Source organism: Onychomys torridus, chromosome 12 (assembly GCF_903995425.1).
Source record: "Onychomys torridus chromosome 12, mOncTor1.1, whole genome shotgun sequence".
In the NCBI taxonomy this organism is placed as follows: Eukaryota; Metazoa; Chordata; class Mammalia; order Rodentia; family Cricetidae; genus Onychomys; species Onychomys torridus.
In genome coordinates, this window is record NC_050454.1 from 351,973 (window position 1) to 376,824 (window position 24,852).

Sequence of the window (24,852 nt, forward strand, 5' to 3'; positions counted from 1 at the left end):
TGTGGGTTTTCTCAAAGAACCAACTCTTTGTTTCATTAATCCTTTGTATTGTTCTCTTACTTTCTATTATTTCTATTTTATTGATTTCAGCTCTCAATTTGATAATTTCCTGGCATCTGTTCCTCCTGGGAGACTTTGTTTCTTCCTGTTCAAGGGCTTTCAGGTGTTCTGTCAAGTCATTAGCGTGAGATTTCTCCAGCTTCTTTATGTGGGCATTTAGTGCTATAAATTTCCCTCTTAGCACTGCTTTCATAGTGTCCCACAAGTTTGGGTATGTGGTGCATTCATTTTCATTGATCTCTAGGAAGTCTTTAATTTCTTTCTTTATTTCTTCCTTAACCCATTGGTGATTCAGTTGATCATTATTCAGTTTCCATGAGATTGTAGGATTTCTGTAGTTTTTATTGTTCCTGAAATCTAACTTTAAACCATGGTGGTCTGATAGAACACAGGAGGTTATTCCAATTGTTTTGTATCTGTTGAGATTTGCTTTGTGGCCAAGTATGTGGTGGATTTTAGAGAAGGTTCCATGGGGTGCTGAGAAGAAGGTATATTCTTTTTTGTTTGGGTGGAATTTCTGTAGATATCAATTAAGTCCATTTGAGCCATAACATCAGTTAAGACCATTATGTCTCTGTTAAGTTTCAATTTGGCCGATCTGTCCAGAGGTGAAAGTGGGGTGTTGAAATCTCCCACTATTAATGTGTGGGGTTTTGTATGTGATTTAAGCTTTAGTAATGTTTCTTTTACATATGTGGGTGCCCTTGTGTTTGGGGCATAAATGTTCAGAATTGAGACTCATCTTGGTGGATCTTTCCTTTGTTGAGTATGTAATGTCCTTCAGCATCTCTTTTGATTGATTTTAGTTTGAAGTCTATTTTGCTGGATATTAGGATGGCTACACCAGCTTGCTTCTTAAGACCATTTGATTGGAAAATCTTTTTCCAGCCTTTTATTCTTAGGAGGTATCTGTCTTTGAATTTGAGGTGTGTTTTTTGTATGCAGCAGAAAGATGGGTCCTGTTTTTAGTCTGTGTCTTTTTATAGGTGAATTAAGTCCATTGATATTAAGGGATATTAATGACCAGTGATTGTTCGTTCCTGTTATTATTTTTATTTTTTGGTGGTAGTGTGTGTGTGTACTTTTGTTCTTTGGGGTTTACTGCTATCGTGTTATCTATTGCCTCTGTTTTCATGGGTGTATCTGCCTTCCTTAGGTTGGAAATTTCCTTCTAGTGATTTCTATAGGGCTGGGTGTGTGGATAAGTATTGTTTAAATCTGGTTTTGTCTTGGAAGGTCTTGTTCACTCTATCTATGATGATTGAAAGTTTTGCTGGGTACATGAGTCTAGGCTGGCATCCATGGTCTCTTAGTGTCTGCATTATATCTGTCCAGGTCCTTCTGGCTTTCAAAGTCTCCATTGAGAAATCAGGTGTTATTCTGATGGGTTTGCCTTTCTAAGTCACTTGGCCTTTTTCTCTTGCTGCCGTTAATATTCTTTCTTTATTCTGTATGTTTAGTTGTTTAATTATTTTGTGGCAAGGGGACTTTTTTTAGGGGTCTAGTCTATTTGGTGTTCTATAGGCTTCTTGTATCTTCATAGGCATTTCCTTCTTTAAATTGGGAAAGTTTTCTTCTATGATCTTGTTAAATATATTTTCTGTGCCTTTGAGTTGGTATTCTTCTCCTTCCTCTATCCCTATTATTCATAGGTTTGGTCTTTTCATGGTGTCCCAAATTTCTTGGACATTTTGGATCATGACTTTATTGGTTTTAGTGTTTTCTTTGACTGATGAATCTATTTCTTCTAATGTATCTTCAACACCAGAGATCCTCTCTTCCATCTCTTGCATTCTGTTGGTTATACTTGCCTCTGAAGTTCCTGTTTGTTTACTCAGATTTTCTATTTCCAGCATTCCTTCTGCTAGTGTCTTCTTCATTTTTTCTATTTCCCTCTTCAGTTCTTGGACTCTTTCCCTTGCTTTTTCATGATTTTCATTCAAGGATTTATTTTTTTCTTCTGCTTTAATTGTCCTTTCCTCTAGTTTTTTATAGTGGTCTTCCCATTTTTTGTTTGTCTGTTCCTCTACTTTATTTTTGATTTCTTCTATATAAGGCTCTAGCCTCTTCATGATGTTACTTATAAGGTTGTTTTCTTCTTTTACTTCCATTCCGTGATGTTCAGGTCTAGCTGTTGGAGAAGGGCTAGGTTCTGGTGATGCTGTATTGCTCTTTATTTTGTTGTATGTACTTCTGCCTTGACGACTGCCCATCTCCTCTTGTGTTCGTTCTTGTTCTTATCAGTGCAGTTGGTCCAGACAGAGCTGACAGATTTAGGGAGCCTCTCTCTAGTCTAGATGGAAGCTCTGGGCTGGATGGGAGCTCTGGTCCAGATGAGAGTGCTGGCCAAATAGGAGGTGGGGGGCTATACTCTGAGTCTCAGGAAGCCCCTGGAGTCTCCTTATCTTGTCCAGATGGGAGCTCCTTTTGTCCAGATGGGAGTTCTGGGGTAGATGGGAGCTCTGGTCCAGATGGGAGTTCTGGGGCAGGATGGAAGCTGGGGGCCGGTTTCTAAGTCTCAGGAAGTGGCTGGGGTCTCTCTGGTCCAGGTGGGTGTTCCACAACGGGATGGAAGCTGGGGGCTGGTCTCTGATTCTCAGCAAGTGGCTGGGGTCTCGGGCAAATGGGTGTCCATGCAGGGTGTGGAGATTGCAGGGTCTGCCTGCAGTCTTGAAAAGGGGAGCCTTCCCGCAGGGCCTGCTGATTGGCCGGAAACTGGGGTCAAATTGGGCAGGTCCTCCCAGGATGACTGGTGCCCAGGGGTGGGATCCAGGGGCAGTTGCCTCTCTGTCAATAACCCCAGGCACTCATCTCTGGTCCAGATGGGAGTTTTGGGGCAGATGGGAGCTGGGGGCTTGTCTCTGAGTCTCAGGAAGTGCCTAGGGTCTCTGGCAGGTGGGTATGGGGGCAGGGCATGGAGGTTGTAGTGTTCACCAGAGGGTCTTGTAGAGGGGAACCTTCCTGGAGGGGAAGGGGGTTCCTGCCCTATGGCCAGAACCTGGGGCCCAGTTTGGCAGGTCTTCCCTGGAGTGGCTGGGGCCCAGGCTGTGACCCAGGTGCCAGCCTCTCTGGGTGTGACCCCAGGCACTCACCTCTGGCCCAGGTGGGAGTTCCAGGTCATGATGGAAGCTGGGACTGTTCTCTGATTCTCAGGAAATGGCTGGGGTCTCGGGCCTCTTTTCTCCGCTCTTACTTAGGACTTTTATAAAGAAGGTATGAAGAATTTTGACTGAGATTATTTTTTTCATCTTGAGATAACCGTCTGTTTTTAAATGCATTTATATGATTTATTCATTTTGGGTTTTGTGTTGTTTTGTTCTGTTTGGGTTTCATTTTTGGAGACATCATTTTTCTGTGTAACAGCCTTGGCTATTCTGGAACTCATCCTAGTAGACAAGGCTGGACTTGAACTCACAGTAATCTGCCAGCTTCCTTCTTCTGAATACCTGGATTAAAGGCTTGTGCCAGCTCATCCAGCTTCCTTTATTGCACTTTTTGATATATGTATGCTGAACCATCCCTATACTTTAGGATATAGATAATTTGATCGTGGTAGATGATCTTTTGGATATAGGATTGATTACTTTGGCTTACAAGTATCTTGTTGAAAATTTGTGCATCTGTTTTCATTATGGATATTGGCCTATAATTTTTTCATTGCTATTGTCTGTACCTGCTTTTGCTGTTAAAGCAATACTTGCTGGGCAGTGGTGCTGTACGCCTTTAATCCCAGCACTCGGGAGGCAGAAGCAGGTGGATCTCTGTGAGTTCAAGGCCAGCCTGGGCTACCAAGTGAGTTCCAGGAAAGGTGCAAAGCTACACAGGGAAACCCTGTCTCGAAAAACAAAAAACAAACAAACAACAACAAAAAAAAAGCAATACTTTACTTTAACATGTAAAGTGTCATGTAAAGAGTTTGTAAGTGCTGCTTTTGTTAATCCTGGGTTTTGCTTGCTTGTTTTGAATACTTGAGAAATATTGGTTGTAGTTCTTTGTAAATCTGATGATAGAATTATTCCCTGAATCAATCTGGACCTGTGCCATTTATAGTCAGAAGTCTTTTCTGTTACTATTTCGGTTTTCTTATTCTTTACAGGTCTGTTTTAGTCATTGCTTTAACTTTGATGTTTTTGAAGAATCTAGAAATTTGTCAATTTTTCTTAGTGTTTTTAACTTAATTTTTGAAGAACTCACTTAATATTCTAAATCTGTTTGGTATCTGTTGCAATGTTTTCTTGTCTACCTGTGATTTTATTAATATGGATCTTATTTTTCTTTATTTTGATGAATTTGGCTTAGCATCTGTTGATCTTGTTTATCTTTTCAAGGATTTATTGATTCCTCACATTGTTTTTGTCTCTGTGTTATTAATTTCTGTTCTAATTTTTTATTATTTTCTCCATCTACTGGATTTGAGTTTAGTTTTTTTTTTTTTTCAAATTCTTGGATTGAATCATTCAATTGTTTACTTGTACTCATTCTGCTTACTTAATGTAAGGTCTTAGAGTTACAAATTCTCCTCCAATGTCTACTTTTCATATGTCCTAGAGGATTTGGTATGCTTTTATTTTCATTTAGTTTCAGGACTTTTTAAAATTTCCTTCTTGATTTTTTTTCTTTGACCAATTCATCATTCAGTAGTGTGTGTTTAATCTCTTTTAGTTTATATAATTGCCAGAGATCCCCTTCCTGTTGATTTTCAATTTTATTTCAATGTGGTCAGTTAGAATGCACAGAGTTATTTAATTTTTTTGTATTTTTTGAGACATGTGTTATGTCCCATATGTTGCCTACTTTAGATAAACTTCCATGACCTGCCTAGTAGAGTGTATATTCTTTGGTGTTTTGGAGGACTATCCTTTTAATATCTGTTATGTCTATATTTGATAACATTTTATTCCAATGTTCCTATTTTTTTTTGTTTTTGTTGTTTCTGTTCAGATTACCTGTTTTTTAAAGAATATTGTACATTGAAATCACCAATCATAACTGAATTAGTTATAATCTCTCTTTAAGTCCAGTAGTATATTTTTATGAAACTGTGTCAGCCAGTAGTGGATGAATATATGTTTAGGACTATAATGTGTTTTTGTTAATTATTCCCTTGATCTTTATCTCACCTGATTAATTTTGGCATGAACTCTATTTTTCAAATATAAGATGAGTTTCCTGGAGACAATGGAAAGGTGAACTATTATTCTTAATGCATCAACTCATCTGTGTCTTTTGATTAGAGATTTGAGGCCATTAATATTTAAAGTAATTGGGACTAGAGAGATGATCATAGATTAAGAGCACTGAATGCTCTTCCAGAGGACCCAGATTCAATCCCTAGTACCCACATTGCAAATAACAATCTTCTGTAACTTCAGCTCCATCTCAAACTTCACACCCTCTACTGGACATTACAGGTACTGTAGGTATGTGGTACACAGACATACATATGGGCAAAACACCATACATTTAAAACAAATAATAAGCTTTCTCTCGACCATTGCCAACAGTCTACAGAGGATGTATCATTGTGGATTTAAGGGGACCTCTCCAGCACACTGACTATTCCTGTTCTCATGTGGTCTTCATTTATCATGGTCTGTTATTCCTTGCTCTCCCTTTCTGTTTTTTATCCAGCTGGGATCTCCTGCTCCCCTAAGCTTTCTTTCCCTCAAACTTGCCCTTCATTACTTCCACCGTCATCCAGATTGTTCATGTAGATCTCATCCATTTCTCTGTCATTGGGTGATCCCTGTGTCTTTCCTAGGGTCCCGTTTTCTAGATAGCCTCCCTGGAGTTGTGTAGCAGTCTAGTCATCTTCGTTTTACATCTAGTATCCTCCTATGAGTGAGTACATACCATGTTCGTCCTGAGTCTGGGTTACCTCACTCAGGATGATTTTTTCTAGATCCATCCATTTGCCTGCAAACCTCATGATGTAATTGTTTTTCTCTGCTGAGTAGTACTCCATTGTGTATATGTACCATATTTTCTTTATCCATTCTTCAGTTGAAGGGCATCTAGGTTGTTTCTAGGTTCTGACTATTACAAACAATGCTGATATGATCATAGCTGAGCAAATGCCCTTGTGGTATGATTGAACATTCCTTGGGTATATGCCCAAGAGTGCTACAGCTGGGTCTTGGGAGAGATGGATTCCCAATTTTCTAAGGAAGTGCCATATTGATTTCCAAAGTGGCTATACAAGCTTGCATTCCCACCAGCAGTGGAGGAGAGTTCCCCTTGCTCCACATGCTCTCCAGCATAAGCTGTCTTCAGTGTTTTTGATCTTAGCCATTCTGACAGGTCAAACAAATTACTTTAATTGGGGTTTCCCAAATTTTTAGTTCCTTTTTAAAATTATATTAATTGCATAAAGTACTAGATTTCATTATGAAACTGTTTTTTCTCTTTCTTCCCCTTATCTGTCCTTCTGTCTTTTCTCCTACCCTTCTGTACCCAGAAGTCTCATTTCCACTCAGGTGTGTCCTGTGCCCTTCTCCCTCAGAGCAAGCCTTGTTCCTGTCTCATGTTTTCTTATTTAATTTTAAGCTAGTAACCTGTCTTACACCATGTGTGTACATTCATTTCAATCAATAGTAAAAATTAGGATCTGCTTAAACAATAACATGTTATTTTTGTGTTTCTTTCCAGTTCTATTTATATTCCTCCAATATTTATAATTTTATTTTCTTTACTGCTGAATAATATATACATGTGTGTACACACACACACACACACACACACACACACACACATACACACAAGTTTTCATTACCTATTCATCTGCAGATATACATCTGGCTGATTCTACTTGTTTGTTTTTGAGAATAATGCTGCTGTAAATATGGGCATACAAGTTACTTCTGTAGGGACTATTTAGAGTTTTTTGGTTCATATGGTACTTCTATCTTTAATTTTTGGAGATACCTCCATACTAACTTTGATAATGTTATATCAGTTTACAATCCTACCAGCAGTGAAGGAGGGTTCTCCTTTCTCCACATTCTCACAAGCATTTGTTATCATTACTTTCTTCATCTTAGCTGGGGTGAGAAGGAATGTCAAGGCAGTTTTAGGTTGAATTTTTATGTTAGTCAATGGTGTTGATCATTTTTTAAAAGTATGCATCTGTTACTGGCTTTTACTCTTTCATCAGTCCATTTATTACCTGGCAGTTTTTGGTTTTGGTGTTTATGTTTTGAAGTTCTTTATATATTCCAGATATTACCCCTGTCTGAGGTATAGTTGGCAAAATTTTCCTCCCATTCTATAGGCTACCCACTCATTCTGGTAGGATCTTTGCCATCTAGGACACTTATTAATTTTATATATTTTTATTTGTTAACTGTTGAGAATATTTTCATGCTTAATTGAGTCTTATTCAAGTCCTTGTCTATATCTATAGCTTGAAGTGTACTCTCCACACTGTCTTGTAGCAGTTTTAGCAGTTCCGGTTTTAAATGAAGATATGTGACCCATTTCAAGTTGATTATTTTATGGTGCAGGGTGAGAGATGTAGGCCTAACTTCATTTTTGTGCAGATGGATATCTACTTTGCCAGAAATTTCTCTGATGTATATTTTTCTTTTACATCTTTGCTAAAAATGTGATTACCATAGCTGTGTATTTGATTCTGGGTCCTCTATTATGTTCTATTGGTATATATATATACATATGGTTTTATACATGACCAACTGAAAATAAATAAAATTTCAATAGTATGACTTGTCTTAAAATCAAGAAAAATCTTCCTTTAAGTTGGAAATTCTTAAAGAAATTACCTATTAAATTGGAAATTCTAAAACAAATGGATAAATTTCTAGTTACAGCGAATCCAACTAAGTGAAACCAAGATCATATGAGATGATAGTTTTAACAGACCTGAACAAACAAGGAGATTTAAGCACTAATTAAAATTAAAGCCTCAACTAAAACAGTTCCAGGCCTCCATGAATTCATAGCAGAACCCTAACATTTCTTCAATGCAGAAATTCAACCAGTGCCTCTGAAACTATTTCACAAAATATAAGTAGAAGGAACACTTGTCCCAGTTAGTTTATTAACACAACCAAAAGTCGCTTAGGAAGCGGGGTCCTCAACTGAGGGATTGCTCAGATCACGCTGGCCTGTGGCCATGTCTGGGGATAATTCTGATTGTTGATTGATGTGGGAAAACACAGCCATTGTGGGCAGTGCCATCACTGGGCTGGGTCCTGAGTTGTAGACACATGAGCCAGAGAGAGAGAGCTGAAATAACCCTTTCCTCCTCAAAGTTGTTTTTGGTTGTTATGTTTATTACAGTAGCAGAAAAAGCAAACTAGGAAAACTACCAAACTCTGTCAATAAAGTAAATATTACTGTATTTTCAAAATCATTTAAACACATGAGAGAGAGAGAGAGAGAGAGAGAGAGAGAGAGAGAGAGAGATCCCTGTTTAACATAAAAATTCTCCAAAAAAATCTTGCAACCAAATACAGGCACAAAAATGATTTAACGTGGACTTAGAGACAAAACTCATATTATTGTCTGAAAAGATGAAGAAATTTGTAAATAATATGAGCCTTTGTGTATTTATTTGGATCCGAGCGGCTGCAGAACCAGTGGGTGAGAAAGATTTGTCCTCACCGCGGCCAGGTGAGACACAGAAAAACTTCCAGCTACACATAGGCACATCAGGGTGTTCTCTCATTGTGAATACAAGAGACAAACAGGTATGTGTGACAAAGGTCAAAAGAAAAAGTCATTCCCCCTCACCCAGTGCCTTCAGACTCCCCTAAATGACAAGCACTAGAACAGCTCAGGGAACAGGTCACAGAGACAGAGACATTTTCCCCACTATCCTCATTCCCTTAGAAGGGAAAGTGTGAGGGAAAAGAATGGATTGAATGGCTGCACAGTGTTTGAAATTCAGGTTTCCAAATGAATGAAGTGTCTGGATCCCGTTTCAACAGGTAAGTGGCAGCTAGTCTTTTGATTCGGCCCTGTTGCGAGGCAGCCTCCTGGGATGATACGACTTCCCCCAAGTGGAGGATGAATGAGAGAAACTTGCCTGTGACTTGGGGAAAATTCACATAAAGTAGAAAAACAAAAGGAACATTTATTTAAAAAAAACTCTCTAAGTGCTCTCTAATGTAGATGTATCCTGCTTGTTAAATAAGAAACACAGAGCCAGTTGCAGAGTTAAAAACCACGAGGTCAGAGCCAAAGCAGAAAACCTTACCCTTCACTGCTTCTGCGGTTCCTCCTCTCCGCAAGAGAGCTACTTCTGTGCGTCCTGTCTATTTAAAGACTTTCTGTTCTCCTCCCTCATTGGTTGTAACCCAGCCACATGACCTCCTCGTCACTGCCTGTTTGTACAGACCTCCAGGTCTTTCTAAATTTAGCACTAATGAAAAATAAATAATTAAAATCAAAAACAGTATTTCAAAAGGATCTATTTGTCAGGCACTGAGCTCTGTCCTTCTTCTCAGGACATCTAAGTGGCTGTGAAGACTCCCTGAGAAAGTGATCTGTGTCCTCACAATATTTACATCGTCTTCACACTCTAATATCTGTTACTGAAAGTAAAAATGCACATTTATAATGTATAAAGGTATTATAGCATTTAGAGATCAAGATCTCATGCCTTTTAATACAAATATAAAAATAACTAAAAATGATTGCCAAAAAGATTATCTAATGATTACTATTTTCTTTCCTTACATGCTTGCATATTGCCTAAGAAGCAAAGGATCATGTTACTTTGCTTAATAAGCAAAATAACAATGTCTAACCATCTCTTGAAATCCAAGAATTTGCTACACAATCCCAGGCACAACTGAAGCTGTTGTACTTAAAATCTCCTTCACACATGTACATTTAAAATTATATGCATCCTAAAATGTGATGCTTTCTGTTCCTCAGGAGGTGGTCATCAGTGAAGTTAGTAAACAGAAGCTGAACCATGTATCTGGCCATCTGGAAACATAGATAACCAGAAACTTTAATTCAGTCTTTTTTACCTCATACCATAGGGATGAAGTTGTTCACTAACAAAGATACTTTGGATTTAATCCAAGACTGTCCCTGCCTGAATCTTGAGGAGCAAATATCTTAATTGGGAGAGTAGCATTCAGGGGTTCATTAAATCACACTTCTGGGATTGAGGTAGCAAAGGTTTTAATTTGTTTGGCAAAGGTGATTATTCAGAGAGCTATTAGTTGCTATCTCATTAATAGGAGTGGCAAACTTCATTTTATCCCCTTGCAACTTGTTAATTGGAGCCTTGATAAACTTGTGATATTGAAGTAAATTCACTATCAGTGAGCGATATGAACTCTTCGTTGTATGAACCAAAGTTGTATGAGTGCCGTGGTAACAGCAGAAAAATGAATTATATAACAATAAAGTTACCTTTCTGTAAAACATGCCAAACTAATTAGCAGACATTAGCCTCTGCTTGATATTTAATAACTACCAATTGCATAACAAGCTTGTAACATTTAAATTATTCCCAATTCCCTAGATGCACACATGATTTGTCTGATATTGGTAAAATGTAATCCAACTGAGGGTCATTATTAATTTTGATTCTTTGTCTCAAAGAATTTCCTCTTCAAAATAAATATTGTCAGAATAAGATAAATTAAATCACAAATTATATACAGTCCCAATATGTTGCCAAAAATTTTCACTTTAAAATGTCATTTCTCTATCATTTAGTCTGAAGCACATATTGCTAAAAATACTCTTATTCCTATAGATATTCTGAAAGAATAAATTTTACTTCATAAACATAATTGTACATTTAGACAGAGATTTCCTTTTCATATTCTTTCAGAATGAGAACAATTTCCTAATTTATTTTTGAAATATTTAAAATACACAGATAAATTTTCACAACCTCAGTCAAACTACCGCAAGTTGTGTCCTCACTGCTGAACCCACCAGTCTCCAGCTGAAAGCTCCAAGCTAGCTGTGGCTCTCCAGAGCAACCTCTCTCTGGTGTAAAAAGAAGCTTCTTTGATGAGGGGTATGTGGTGTTAGGAAAGACCCATGTCCACCATAGGTTCTAATAGTTTAACTTTGTCTCCAGTAGGTGGAGCTGTTGTTGAGCTCTTGATGTCTCTACCAGTGTTTCTTTAGGAAAACAAAGCAGTAAAGATTTTTGTCTTTCTTTGTGTCTTCTCTACTTTCTGCCTTCCTGTTTATACACGCTAATTAAACAAGCTTGTTCCCTGACAAAGGTTCCTTGTCAAAGGTCACCAGATGCTTGTAATCTTGGCCAGCACGTATTGAAATCTTACACTCACATCTCAGATTTTTGTGAAATAAAGAAAAAAAAATATATGAGCTTTAAACATCCCTAGGAATGCTAAAGGATGCTTACAACTTGCAGGAGACAAAACTATAGATTAATAATAAAATGTGGGGAAATAATGTTAGTTTGTTACATTGTTACAAATGTAATTTGGATTCAACTCTGTTTTTAATAAGTTGGAAACTTATTATATTTTAAAAAATTGGAGAAGATCCAGCAAGAAGGAAAGATTTAAAATGTTGAGACATGTAAGTATAATGATATGGATTTGGCAAACGGCTAAAGGAAAAGCTTTTAGAATATGAAGGACTTTAGATTATAAACTAATTCTGTCCTAAGGTTTTAAAGTAAGAAATAAAAGATAAAGAGAAAACTAAAAGGTGGAGGTATACACAAATTTTTGTAAAACATAAAGCAAAATAAATAGCATTGTGTAATTAAGTAGACAATAATTAAAGGTTACTAAAGTTCAGAAGATCAAAATTAGTGCATTGGACTATGACCTCAGCTCTTTTCCTGTTTCCATCAGTGAAGGCCTCTTAAATTAATCTATTTTAGTAACATTAACCAAGGCAAACTTTTCATTTAAAATTATAAGATAAAAATTGTATTGTTAAAGAATTTTGTATTTAACCTTAGTTTAGGCTATAGATAACATATTTTTGTGTAAATACTGTTATGAAATTAGATGTTTTGATGACTAATTTAGTGTGTCTGTATATTTCAAATGTATTAAAATTTAAGTTTTAGTGAGATATTGTTTTCTTCCTACCAACTTAGTCATTTGGCTGAGATAAGGCCCTCAAGTCAACACAGTCCCAAACTCAACGCAGGCTAAAGAGGAAAAAGAAGAGAGAAATCTGGAATGATGACCTCACAGTGTAATGGTATTTACTCTGCTCATGACCTTGGACTTTACTGCCTGAAGGAGGCCGTGCTTCTTGCCTTCATACGTGACCTTTTTAAAGGAGAGCAGAGAGGGGTCACATCACTACCTCACAGGATACTCCTTTGATGGGGTTGCTACTCAACATCCAGCTAGGAAATACTTGCTAAGAAGGCTCCCTGCTCTCCTGAGGAACGAAGGCTATTCATCTCCTAAACTAGACAGACATCCAGTTTGTAGTTACCATCCTCCTGAAGGGAGATCAAAAATCCTAAGATAAAACTAAAGTTGTAGGGCAAACTTTGACTTCTCTGATAGACACTGAAATTAATTATGTGGCTATAAAATGGTCCCTCACCAAATTAGACTAGATAGGATACATACATGAAAGTTTTATACATCCAGGTAGTTGTAAGATTATAGATGTTGTGTTGTTCTAGAACTATCAAGTCAAAGGCACTGCCACTGGGGACTTCTGCACAAAAGGTTGCATTCTTCACACTGACTCCAAGCCCTTGAACTATCAGAGGAGAAATATGCCAATATTTATATGGACTCTGTATACAGCATTTTGTCTTTGAATGATCACATTTATTTGGAAAGAAAATGGACCCTCTCAGGGCCAACTAAAATGAATAAACTAAATGTGATGCAGAAATTCTTAAGTATCTAGATGCTATGCAAACCCCTAATAAGATGGCACTCAGACACTGTTTGAGCAACCAGAAAGAAGGTGCTGAATCCACTGGAGGACACAATTTGACAAAAACTCAATGCAACACATAACATTTGCATAGTTAACTTGTCTATGACTGAGGCCCAATATTTTGATTACAACATAGAAAAGTCTTTTGTTTGGGGGATTACTGAATCTGGATGGATAACTAGAAATGGAACAAGAAAGAAATAACATACTTTTCAGCCCATTCAGTAGGAGAAATTGCTGAAAGTTACGAGTCTGATTATTCTTGGAGAGTTAAGCCAGCAATTACAAGCCCAGGCTATCAAAATGCATACAAAAACAACAGTGAGACACGCATTTGTCAATATAATAACTGGGTGTGCTGATTTAAATGAGATGTCCCCAAAAGTTTCTGGCATTTGAGTGTTTGGTCCCCATTTGCTAGCCCTGTTTCAGAAGGGAGGAGTGTGGTCTGACTAGGAGCAGGCTTTGAGGTTTCAAAAACTCATGCTATTTTTGGGTACTCTCTCTGCTTCCAGGTTTTGGTTTGTGATGTGAGCTCTTCGTGGCTGCTCCAGCTGCCTGCCTCCAGCTACCTCTGCTCCAATGTCAGGGATTATTTTCTCTTGGAAACAATAAGCCAAATAAACTCTTTCTTTATAAGTTGGATATAGTGTTTCATACCAAAGAAAAAGTAACTAAAACACTGAGTTTCACACAAGGAAAGATTTGAAACAGTATCAGGGTTAATATCCATTCAAGGACTGACAAAATCAGGGGTGTTGACACTTCTGAGGTATAGCATCTTTTCCTACCATGACTGAGATGGCCACAGAAGTAATTAAAGCCCTGTGTAGAGAAATTATCTCTCCTTTTTGGACTGCCTAATGGTCTTCTGAGGGATAGTGGGCCAGCTGATAAACCACACTTTAAAATAGACAGTGCCAAGAGACACACCTCCACTGCTGCCAAATCCTGCCTTTTGACCAGCTAGGGACTTGAATCCTTACAAAATTGTCAGTGGACAACTTCTACAGACTGTGCTTAAACTGTGTGAGCCTGTAAATTCATTAGGAAATGAAAAAATTATATTATCTAAAACAGACTTAAAACGAATCCAAAATGGATACACATAAAACCTCCCCTACAGGTTCTGTGCACTTGTTCAAGCCAGATGTCTGAATTTTATTTAAAACCTACAAACTAGGAATCCCTCAGGGTTGTTCTAACTTAATTTGGATAGGATCTTAATCTTACTAATTACAAATTCTCCTCTTAAGTTACAAGACATGACTCCTTAATGTCACCATACCATAGTAAGGAGGACACAGGAGCCAGAAGACTCCAGTGATGTTCTGGGTCCTGGGATCACCAAGACTCACACTGAAACAGAAGTCAAACAATGACAAAGTTCCAACAGCAAGTGAACCTGTCAAACCAGCCATCCTGGTTTGTTTGTTTGTTTATATAGATTAAATAGACTCTTTCTTTTAATATTTCTTCCTTCTCTTTCCTCCCTCCTAACACGTCCTCTTTTTTTCCTCACTAATTGGTATTACATTCATAAACATAAAATGTTCAGTCTGTATAAGTTTCTTGTATGTGCAAGGCAATTCTTCTTCCAAAAATCTTGAGCCAGAACCCACACCAGACTAACAACACACCACAAAGGCTTCCTTCTTTTATCCCCAACTTAGGAAGTGACAGTGTCTCATTGGTGGGACATGATCAGCATGATCAGCTAATGGTACAAAGAGGAAGGGAAGGTTGAGGAATAGGTTAACTAGCTTTGATTTAAAAAACAAAAAGTCTCTTACAATTTTCCTGTGTTATACTTTTTTCAACTTGCATGTGTTGGCCATTTGAATTGTCAAATGAAATTAAATTTTGTATCCAGTGATGGTTTACGCATGCCTTAAGGTGAGCTGCCTTCATAAGGGTGGTCATTTGGCCAGTGATTGACCCAGTTTAACTAAAATGTGATTTTTTTCCCATGGCCAGAAATTCTATTCTCTTGACAAGAAAGACCTTTGCCTGCCCAGCTCTTTTCTTCTTCTATACTAGTATCCCTGTTCTGCAAAGGTAACCTTGGAATCATTTAGAAGCCAGATCAGAGTTCCACAAACACTTTTGGCCTATCTAGTCTCTGGCAAGGATGGCTGCTGAGAGGTCCAAGCTTCTAGCCAAGAAAGAAACTGGTTACTTTTCTTTGGGCTCTTTTTATTCCAAACTGCCTAGCCAATTTCTACCTCTTGTTCTTGTCTGCCTCCTCCTCTGAAGAGGTATTCTTGACTTCTGCTACAAAATTGGAATGATGGCCAGACTTCACACAAGGGAAACCAGTGAGTTTATTGGGCTTACTAAGCATGGGAAAGAAATTGCTGACAGGAATGTGGGTGACCTAAAAGCAGCTACATTGGATATTATTCACCCAGAATGTGTGATAGCTGTTTTACAACTGCATAAACAGAGCCCCCTTTGCCCTAGTCTTTCACAGCCCATACAGTTACCTTCTCTTCCCAACCACAAAGTCATGCGCAATTATGATGTTGCATACAACTGGCTGGGAGGAGAGATAGGATACTGAGGTAAGGATCCAATGATCCTCCTTAATTCCCATTTCTATAAAAGAACATCTACAATCAATAAGCCCAGCTATCACACTATTTTATAAGCAGCCACATCTGGTCTTATCAAGATGGCAGTTGTTTGGCTTAGAGGATAGACAATACCAACTTAGTTAAAAAAAGGATGAATCCAAACTATGCATTAACATTACTGTGTGCATACTATAAAACACTGAGACTTTGTAAGTGCCAAGATAAGCACCATGGAAAAAACAAGGCAGTCTGGACACAGGACATGGATTGCTGCCATAACTGTGCTCTTGGTTTTGAATGAGTTTGTGCAGCAAATTCAGAGAAGGAGCAGATACATGGGAAAAACATATTTAAATGGATGTTTACCACATCCAGCAAAACTCAACTAAGGAATACCTGTTATGATGCTGGAGTTGCTATTGAGACAGTTTTTTATACAGAGAGTGTGCTCTATCCTCTTCATGGATGAACATCTCATTAGCTGCTTTTACTATAGACATCCTTCTCTCATGAGATAACAGTACTCAGAAAAGGTATTGCTCCTTTATAAAACTGAGTGCATTGGATTTCATCAGACTGGAGACTTGCTTTTGAGTAAAATGACAGAGAATCCATCTTCCTTATAAGTTCTATAGATTTTTGTCTTGTCATCTATTTGGTTGTACATTGGGGGAAAAAGGAGTAACAAGAGGCAGAAACATATATGAAGTTTCTAGTAAAAGTAAAAGTAAATTATTGTGACATATAGGTATATATACACATATATATGTATATATATGAGTCCTATATGAGGCAGCACTTGCTTGATTTTGAATGGGCATCCTGTGATATCTATAAACTATAAAATCATGGTATCAGTCTACAAATCTATGATCAAGGCCAATCATTAAGCTAGCTAACAAAAGTATCTGCCTTTTTCTTTATGTATCAAATCTCCACCAGTTCCTTTGCACATCCCCTTTACTCAAATTTACAATCTAAAAGTTCATACACATTCATCAATCTAGATAGAAGATAAGCACCATATTGCTCAGGGTGAATGTTTCTTAATAAGTGCAGACTTGAATCAAGTACTTGAGTTCTAAAGAATGCAGATCACCGAAAATAATAAAAACCTGAAATAACAACATAATTACTGATTATCTTTGCCTCCTGCTGGACAATCAACTCTTCTCTATTATAAAATGAAAAAAAAAGATGCCTTAATTAGGTTAGTACATAGACCCAAATAAAGAGCAAAGGAACAGTAAGGAATTCTCTGGTCTCTGTGCAAGAAAAATGAGTTGATATGTCTTACCACACAAATTTTAGTTTGCAGAACCAAACAATGTCATCTGGATCTTTTATTTTACTTCCTCTCTTCTTCTAGACATGGCATGGTGCTAGGAAAGCAATACATGGCTCCATTTTGTTCCATTGAAACATGGTATGGGCTGAGATCAAAGGAATCTGTAGATCTCTGTGTTGACTAAAATTTATGATTCTTGGAAACCAACTTGTTAAAATAGTTTTTAACTGAAAGTTTTCCTGTGTCCCACCCAGTCCACAGCTGCTCTGAGCCAAGTAAACACACAGAGGTTTATATAATTAAAACTGCTTGACCATTAGCTCAGCCTAACTACTGACTAGCCCTTACACTTAAACTCAGCCCATTTCTGTTCATCTATATGTCGCCATGTGTTCCATGGCTTTACCTGTGTGCCATTACATGCTGCTACCTGGACAGTGGGCTAATGTCTCCTCACTCAGCCTTCCTCTCCCAGAATTCTCCTTGTTTGCTTATCCCACCTATACTTCCTGCCTGGCTACTGGCCAATCAGAATTGTATTAAACCAGTATACAAAAGCATTATCCCACAGCAATAGTTCATTCTAGTTTCTAACCTAGTAGTTGTAGGGAAAAGGGGCTGGCTAAAGAAACCCACTCTGACCCTGGAGCCCAGAATTAGGGAAGGATGACTCAGATAAGGGCAGTGAGAAAAACACAGTTTTAGCTCACATCAGAGCCATCTCTGCCCCTGTCCATCTGACTTGTGTAACCAGCCAATCATAGAGCAGGACAGTAGAATCCTGGCCCTAGGGTCTAGGACCAGGAAAAGAAACATAGCCTGTGTTTGAGACCTGAGCCAGAGAAATGAACCAAGGAAACATGCCCTGACTCTGAAACCAGTACCAAAGAAACACTCTTGGCCCCTAGAATCAGAGTCAGTGAATGAAATGTGCCCTGGCCTTAGAGGTAGTGTCAAAGAGCTAAGAAAGGCTAGTGAGAGAAACACAGTTTTAGCTCAGATCAGAGCCATCTCTTCCCCTGTCCAACTAACTTGTGAAACCAACCAATCACAGAGCAGGACAGCAGAATCCTAGCCATAGGGCCCAGGACCAGGGAAGGAAACACGGTCTGTGTTTGGGACCTGAGCCAGAGAAGTGAACCAAGGAAACGTGTCCTGACTCTGAAACCAGTACCAAAGAAACACTCTTGGCCCCTAGAATCAGAGTCAGTGAATGAAATGTGCCCCGGCCTTAGAGGTAGTGTCAAAAAGTTAAGTAAGACCAGTGACAGAAACACAGTTTGGCCCTGAAATCGGGGCCATCTCTGCCCTTTACCCACAAAACTGGCCAATCCCTGGGCAGAAAAAAACTAATCAATCACATTTGACTCTGCCCCCTGGTCACTACCCTGCCTGGTCAGTTGTGAGCTGTTCTCTCCACCCTGGTAGAGGCAGCTACTCTCCTGGACTTTTCCTTCCCAAATAAATCTCTTTCTCAAAAGAATTTTGGGTGAAGACCTTCATTTACTGGTGCACAGAAGAACCTTGCTGGGACATATCATAGCGGATAGAGCAAGGGGGGAGCTGAACAGAAGAACCTTGCTGAGACATCCCATAATGGATTGAGCAAGCAGAGCTGAATAGGAGAACCTTGCTAAGATGTCCCATAGGGGACTGAGCAACACTGAGCTGGAGATTGCGGCTCTTTGGGAGAGGAGCAGGATTGCTGTGTCCTGTGGGGAGAACATCCCCCATAACACCAGGTATATCCTGACTTTCCCAAAGAGTCAGGATACCCTTCCCTGCTGAAGCAGTTCCAGGCCTGACTCTTCCAAGATGTCAGAACAATTTCCCTTCCAGGGTTGTGCTGTTTCTTTGCAGTTCCAGCTGTCAGAGCTATGCTAAACAGCTCTAGGTGTCTGGGACACCATCAGGGTGGAGCTGTTGTTCTGAGCAGCCTGAGGTGTCCAGGATACTTTGCCCTCCAGGGCTGAGCTGTCTCCTTACAGTTTCAGCCATCACAGCTGTGCTACACAGCTCAAGGTGTTGCATGGCTCCCCAGGTAGTCAGGACACCAAACCCAGAGTTGCACATTTTGCAACAAGTTTACTAACATTTTTGGTGCAATTTACTAACAGTAGTAGCTTTCTATGACACTTTTACCCAGTTCATAAAAAGAAGCTGTCTGAGAGACAAGGTAAGGAATTAAACTTAGGTTTTAGAGGTATCTTCCATTGTTCAATGGCCCCTTAGTTGGGCCAGGGAGGGTCTATGGGACAGGATTGGGTTTTTCTGAGTCAGCCAGAGGAGTTGATCTCTTTGTCTTGGGGGAATATGTTTGTCCCACCACTATCACCTACCTTTGGTTTGTCTTTTTTTTTTTTAAGCTCTTTTTGCTTATGTTATTTCCCACCCTGGCCTACCTTGGACTCACCCACTCCCCATTTTCATAGAGATTTCTTTTACTTCAAGTGGTTATTTCCCATTTCAGTCCTGCTCAATTTCAACTCTATCCACCACCTACTTTATGGAACTTTAGTGCACTCTCAAGTTTCACATAAGACATGTCTCAACTTCCAGAATGACCAATCACCAAAGGAATGTGTTGATTTTCCCCAAATCATGTCTCACCTTTGGCCTGTGCATAGACTTGCTTGATCACCACATGTTCTCTTATGCCTTTTTCCATATTGCCTGGAAACTTTCTATCCTAAGATCATTACTTCAAAAGAGAGAGCTACAACATCCTGGTGTGGAACTCATCTCTCCCAAGAAAGGGGATCTGAGTACTCTCCCAGATGGGTTTGTAATTCCACCTCACTCAGGGTGGTTGTTTCCAGGTCCACCCATTTGCCCATGAATTCACAATTTGATTTTTAACAGTTGAATAACAACCTATTGTATAAATGTGCCCATTTTTATTAACCAATCATCAGTTGCATATCTAGATATTTTAATTTCCTGGATACTGTGAGTAGGGCAACAATGAACATGGGAGACCAAGTATTTCTACAGTAAAGTGTGGAGTTGTTAGGTTATAATCCCAAAGGAGTGTAACTAGCTCACATAGTAGCTTTATGTCCATATTTTAGAGCAGCCTCCACACTAAATTTCATAGTGGTTGCCTCAGTTTCCACTCCCACCAGCAGTGAATACACACTCCATTCCTCACAACCACAGCAGAATCTGCTGAAATTTGTTTTGAACTTTACCATGCTAACTGTGGTAAAAGGAAATCTCAAAGCAGCTTCAATAATACATTTCCTTTGATGGCTAAGTATGTTGAACACTTTTTAAATGTGTCTCTGTGCCTTTTAGATTTCACTTTTTTGAGAATTCTCTTTTTAGTTTCACATTGTCTAGTAGATGTATAACTGGCAAAGATGGTTTCTGATTCTATAGATTGACTCTTGACTCGGAACCATTTTAGTTTTATTGTAGTCTATTTGTCACTTTTTGGTATTAGTGCCTGTTACTCGAGTCCTTTCCAGAAAGTTCTCTCCTTTGCCTATAAGTCTAAGTGGATTCCCTACTCTCTCCTATTGCAGGAGAATTTTTCACACTGCCATTCCACTGTGACTATAAAGTTTACCTTGCATCAGAGGGCAGAGCTAGCTACTAGCTAACCAAAATTAGCCATAGAAGTTTTAGAGGACCAAGGACATATAGAAAGTAGCAAGGAAGGACTTAGAGTACGTCACTGGTCATTTCTCTACAACTTCTCTGATCAATCAGGTTTTAACTCCATATCTGATGCCCAAGTTTTTATTAATAATAGAATAATTTAGATAATCATTACATTTAGTGTCCAATGTGTGGCATTATTAAACCATGCCAAGGCAGTGAACCCACCACCTCTCTGACACTGCTCTGGCCAGCAGTGTCTCTCTCTCTCTCTCATAAGCCCTCCACCTAAGTCCAGGATTTTTCAGCTGCAGTCTTTCTACAGCAGCTTCCAGCAGCTGCCTGCCCCTGGCCACAAATCACACTGGGGTTAAGGATCCACCATCAACCTGTGCCCTCACTTCATGCCAAGTGGGCTTTCCATGGACCCCTCCCTGGGTATCAAACCAGGCTACCTAGACCACATAGACATCCACTCACACCCACTCAGGGCTTGGGCTTTTACTGCTGCTGCCACAGCAGCAAGCTGCCCAGGGGCCTGGTCATGCACTATCTACATCCTCTGCCCAGCCTCACTGAGCAGCTATGGCTAGTGGCACCCCCACTCCCAACTGAGGACCAACACAGCTAGATACCTTCACTGTCATCATCAGCAGATCTGGTGAGATACCTGAGAATTCTTAAAGGGGGAATTAGGGCTTTTTTTAAGGGGGGATATTTTTTCAGTTTAAGACTAAGAAATAACATAATTCATGGAGTTAGAAACCTCTTTAATACTACTATTGATGGCTTGAAAATGGAAAAAAACTACATGAAGAGATAAATTGCTTAGCTATAATACTGATTGTATTTACTATCAGTGTGTTAATTCACATTTTATACTTAAAAGAGTAATTGTATAACTGTGTTAAATATGAAAATTTGAATGATAAGACACAAGACTTAGAAGGATTTATTGTTGATAAAGTGCAAACTTTATAAAGACTTACTACTGATAAGATACAAGCCTTTGAAATACCTACTAACAAAAGTAAGAAAAATATTCAGACACAGAGGAATTTAGAGGAGAATCTATTTCATCATTGCATGATTGAAGAGAAGAAGCCCAAGATTATTAGAAAACCAACTTAGTTTATACAGTTACCATCTAACAATGACCACCAGATGATAAGCATCCCCAACACTATCCAGACATTTGCTGGAATCCTGTGGAAGGTTTAGATTTGAAGAAATTCAAAGAAGCAGTCATTTCATATGGTATGCCTTCATCCTCTATGAAACAGATGTTAAATTCCTGGTTAATTCAGAACAGAATTATCCCACAAGACTAGGCAGATCTAGCTACAGCAATATTGGAAGCTGGTCTACAGTTACAATGAAAAACATGGTGGAAAGAGAAATCTAGGATCATAGAAAAATCAGGTAGGGTGTGGAAATTTCCCAAGACCAGCTTCTCAGTAAAGGCCAAGATGCTGATTTGCAAAGACAGTTTAGATTTGATGATCACACTTTGGTGCTATATCATATAGCAGATTTGAATGCCTTGGACAGGGTTGAAGAATCATATAAGAGGACAGAGTCATTTACTAAAATCATACAAGGTCCAAAAGAAGCTTTCACTGATTATTGACTTCAGCTATAAATAGAATGGTATCAGATCCAGAAGTTAAACAAATATTAATTTAATATTTGGCTTTTGAAAATGCTAATTCAGAATGAAAAAGGATGATTGGGCCTTTAAAGGAAAGATTAGCACCAATAGATGAATGGATTAGAAATACAGCTGATATTGTATCTCGCACTTATGATGTTGCTTTTATAGGAAAAGTAATTTCTAGAAATTTAAAGAAAACTCAAAATGTCAGATGTTTTAATTGTGGCAAACAAAATAATTGGAAAAGGGGTTGCAGGAAAAACATTCCTAGAAACAATGTTTTTTTCCTAGGGATAATCCAAATGGATGACCCCAGCTGTGGCAAAGGCTGGCATTGGATTAATGAATGTAGATCAACAGGGACAGACAAGGTAACCATTTGCCATCAGAAAATGCCATGAGGGATCTTCCTTGGGCCCCAGTATCAAATTTGGATCAATCAATTCCCTCCAGCATTGGAGAAACTCATCCATAGAGTAATTAAAAGACTTACTACCTGTTGTTAAAAACCATACTGCTCTGGATGTGACCAAAGACAGAACAACTTCTATAGATACAACAAAAGTTCAGGAGAGACCAGAAAACAAGTATTTTGGCAAAATGCTATAAATATACCAAAGCTATGTATATATATATACATATATATATATATATATATATATATATATATACATATATATATGTATATATATACATAGCTTTGGTATCAACAGCCCTAATTTTAAAATGGTTAACTGACAAACATTGGTGGGTGGAAAAATTACCTTTGACATCAGAAAAATTACAGGTGCTAGAATAGCCAAATGATCAACATATTGAAGAATCGACCAGTACTTGGAACTCAGCTATATTTGTCATTTAAAAGATATCTGGAAATGGAGAATATTAACTGATTTAAGAGACATAAATAAAGTGATTCAGCCAATGGGACCTTTACTGCCTTGAATCAGTTTGCCTTCTCTATTTTTAAAAATTGCTGGGAGATATTAACTAGCTATGACCAACAACTGGATAAACTACTCAAGAACTAAATAATTTATTCAAAACTTACAAGGTGATAAGGACTTAAATAGTCTAAGAAAATTATCAGCTGAAGCTGAGAAAGAATTGTCTTTGACAGAAGAAAAATTATAGGGTGCACACGTGGACCGCTTGGATATAGAGCTTGATTGTATGCATTTTTCTACAGGAATTCTTATGCAGAGAGAAAATAAAATTTTAGAATGGATATTTTACTACACAAACTGAGTTTTAAAAAGTTAAAGACCTATGTAGAAAAGGTGTCTGAGTTGATTCTGAAAGGAAAGTTGAGACTTCATCAATTAACAGGAAAAGAGCCAACAGAAATTATAGTACCTTTTACTAAAACTGAAACTGCCTCAATATTGGCAAATAATGAACATTGGCAAAATGCTCACATAATTTTGGGGAAGAGATTAGCAAGAAATATCCCCAAAACAAGGGACTTCAGTTTATAAAATGAACTAATTGAATCCTTCCTCACATTTTATGAGGACCACCAATTTCTGGAGCCCCTACTCTATACAGATGCAAATGAATCAGGAAAGGCAGGTTATAAGCCAGTACAATTAAGTAACATGGCTCAAAGCCCTTATGATTCTTCTTGGACTTTTTTTTTTTTTTTTTGGTATGTTTATCATTAGTACGTAGAAAGTACTGATATTTGTGTGTTAATTTTGTATTATTTCACTTTGCTAAAATTATTTCTTGGTTTAGGACTTTTTCGTGGAGTCTTTGGTATTCCTTAAAGATAGTATCATACCATCTGCAAATAAGGTTTTTTTGATTTCTTCACTTTCTTTTATTAGTTTTATCTTATTTTATTGCTCTAGCTAAGATCTCAAATACTGTATTGAATAAGACAGAATATACTGTGTCTTGTCCCTCATCTTAGTAGGAATACTTTGTGACTTTCCTCAATTAATATGATATTGGCTGTAGGTTTATCATTTATGACCTTAACGACCTTAACTATGTTGAAATATGCTCTCTCCACCCCTAGATTCTCCATGACTTATCTTTAAGAAATGTAAGATATTTTTGAAAGGCCTTTTTTTTCTTTTTCAGAGTGATGATGTGATTTCTGTCTTTGAGTCTACTTACTTAATCAATAACATTTAATGATTTATATATGTTGAACCATCCTTAACTCTCTACAATGAAGCAGATTTGGTAATGATGAATGTTCTCTTTGATCTGATTTTGAATTGGGTTTGCCTTTCTGTTTTTGAGAATTGTTTGCATCTATACTCATCAAGGGTATTGTTAGGTAAATTTTCTGTTGCTGTTGTATCTTTATCTGATTTTGGTTTCAGAGTAACATTGACTTTATTAAAAGTTTGGAAGTCTTCCTTCTCATTTTGTTTCATGAAATAATTTGAGTAGTTAGTAGTTAGATATAACTGACATTATTTTTTTTCTTTGAAGCTTTAGAATTATTTGATAAATCCATCTGATCTCGGGCTTTAAAAAATTGGGATCATTTTTATTATTGATTCAATTTTGTTGGTGGTTATTATCTATCCAAATTACTGTCTATTTCATCTTGGTTCAATTACAGTATGCTGTATGCATTTAGCAACTAATTTATGTTTTTAAAATTTTCCAATTTAGTATAATAGAAGGTTTTTAAACAATGTTTTCTTATTAACTCATTGAGGATTTCATACAATATATTTTGAACATATTCTCTCTGGATCCTCAGCTCTTCCTCTAATCACCTAATCCACTTTTCTATGCAAAAGTTGAGTTCTTATTTTTTT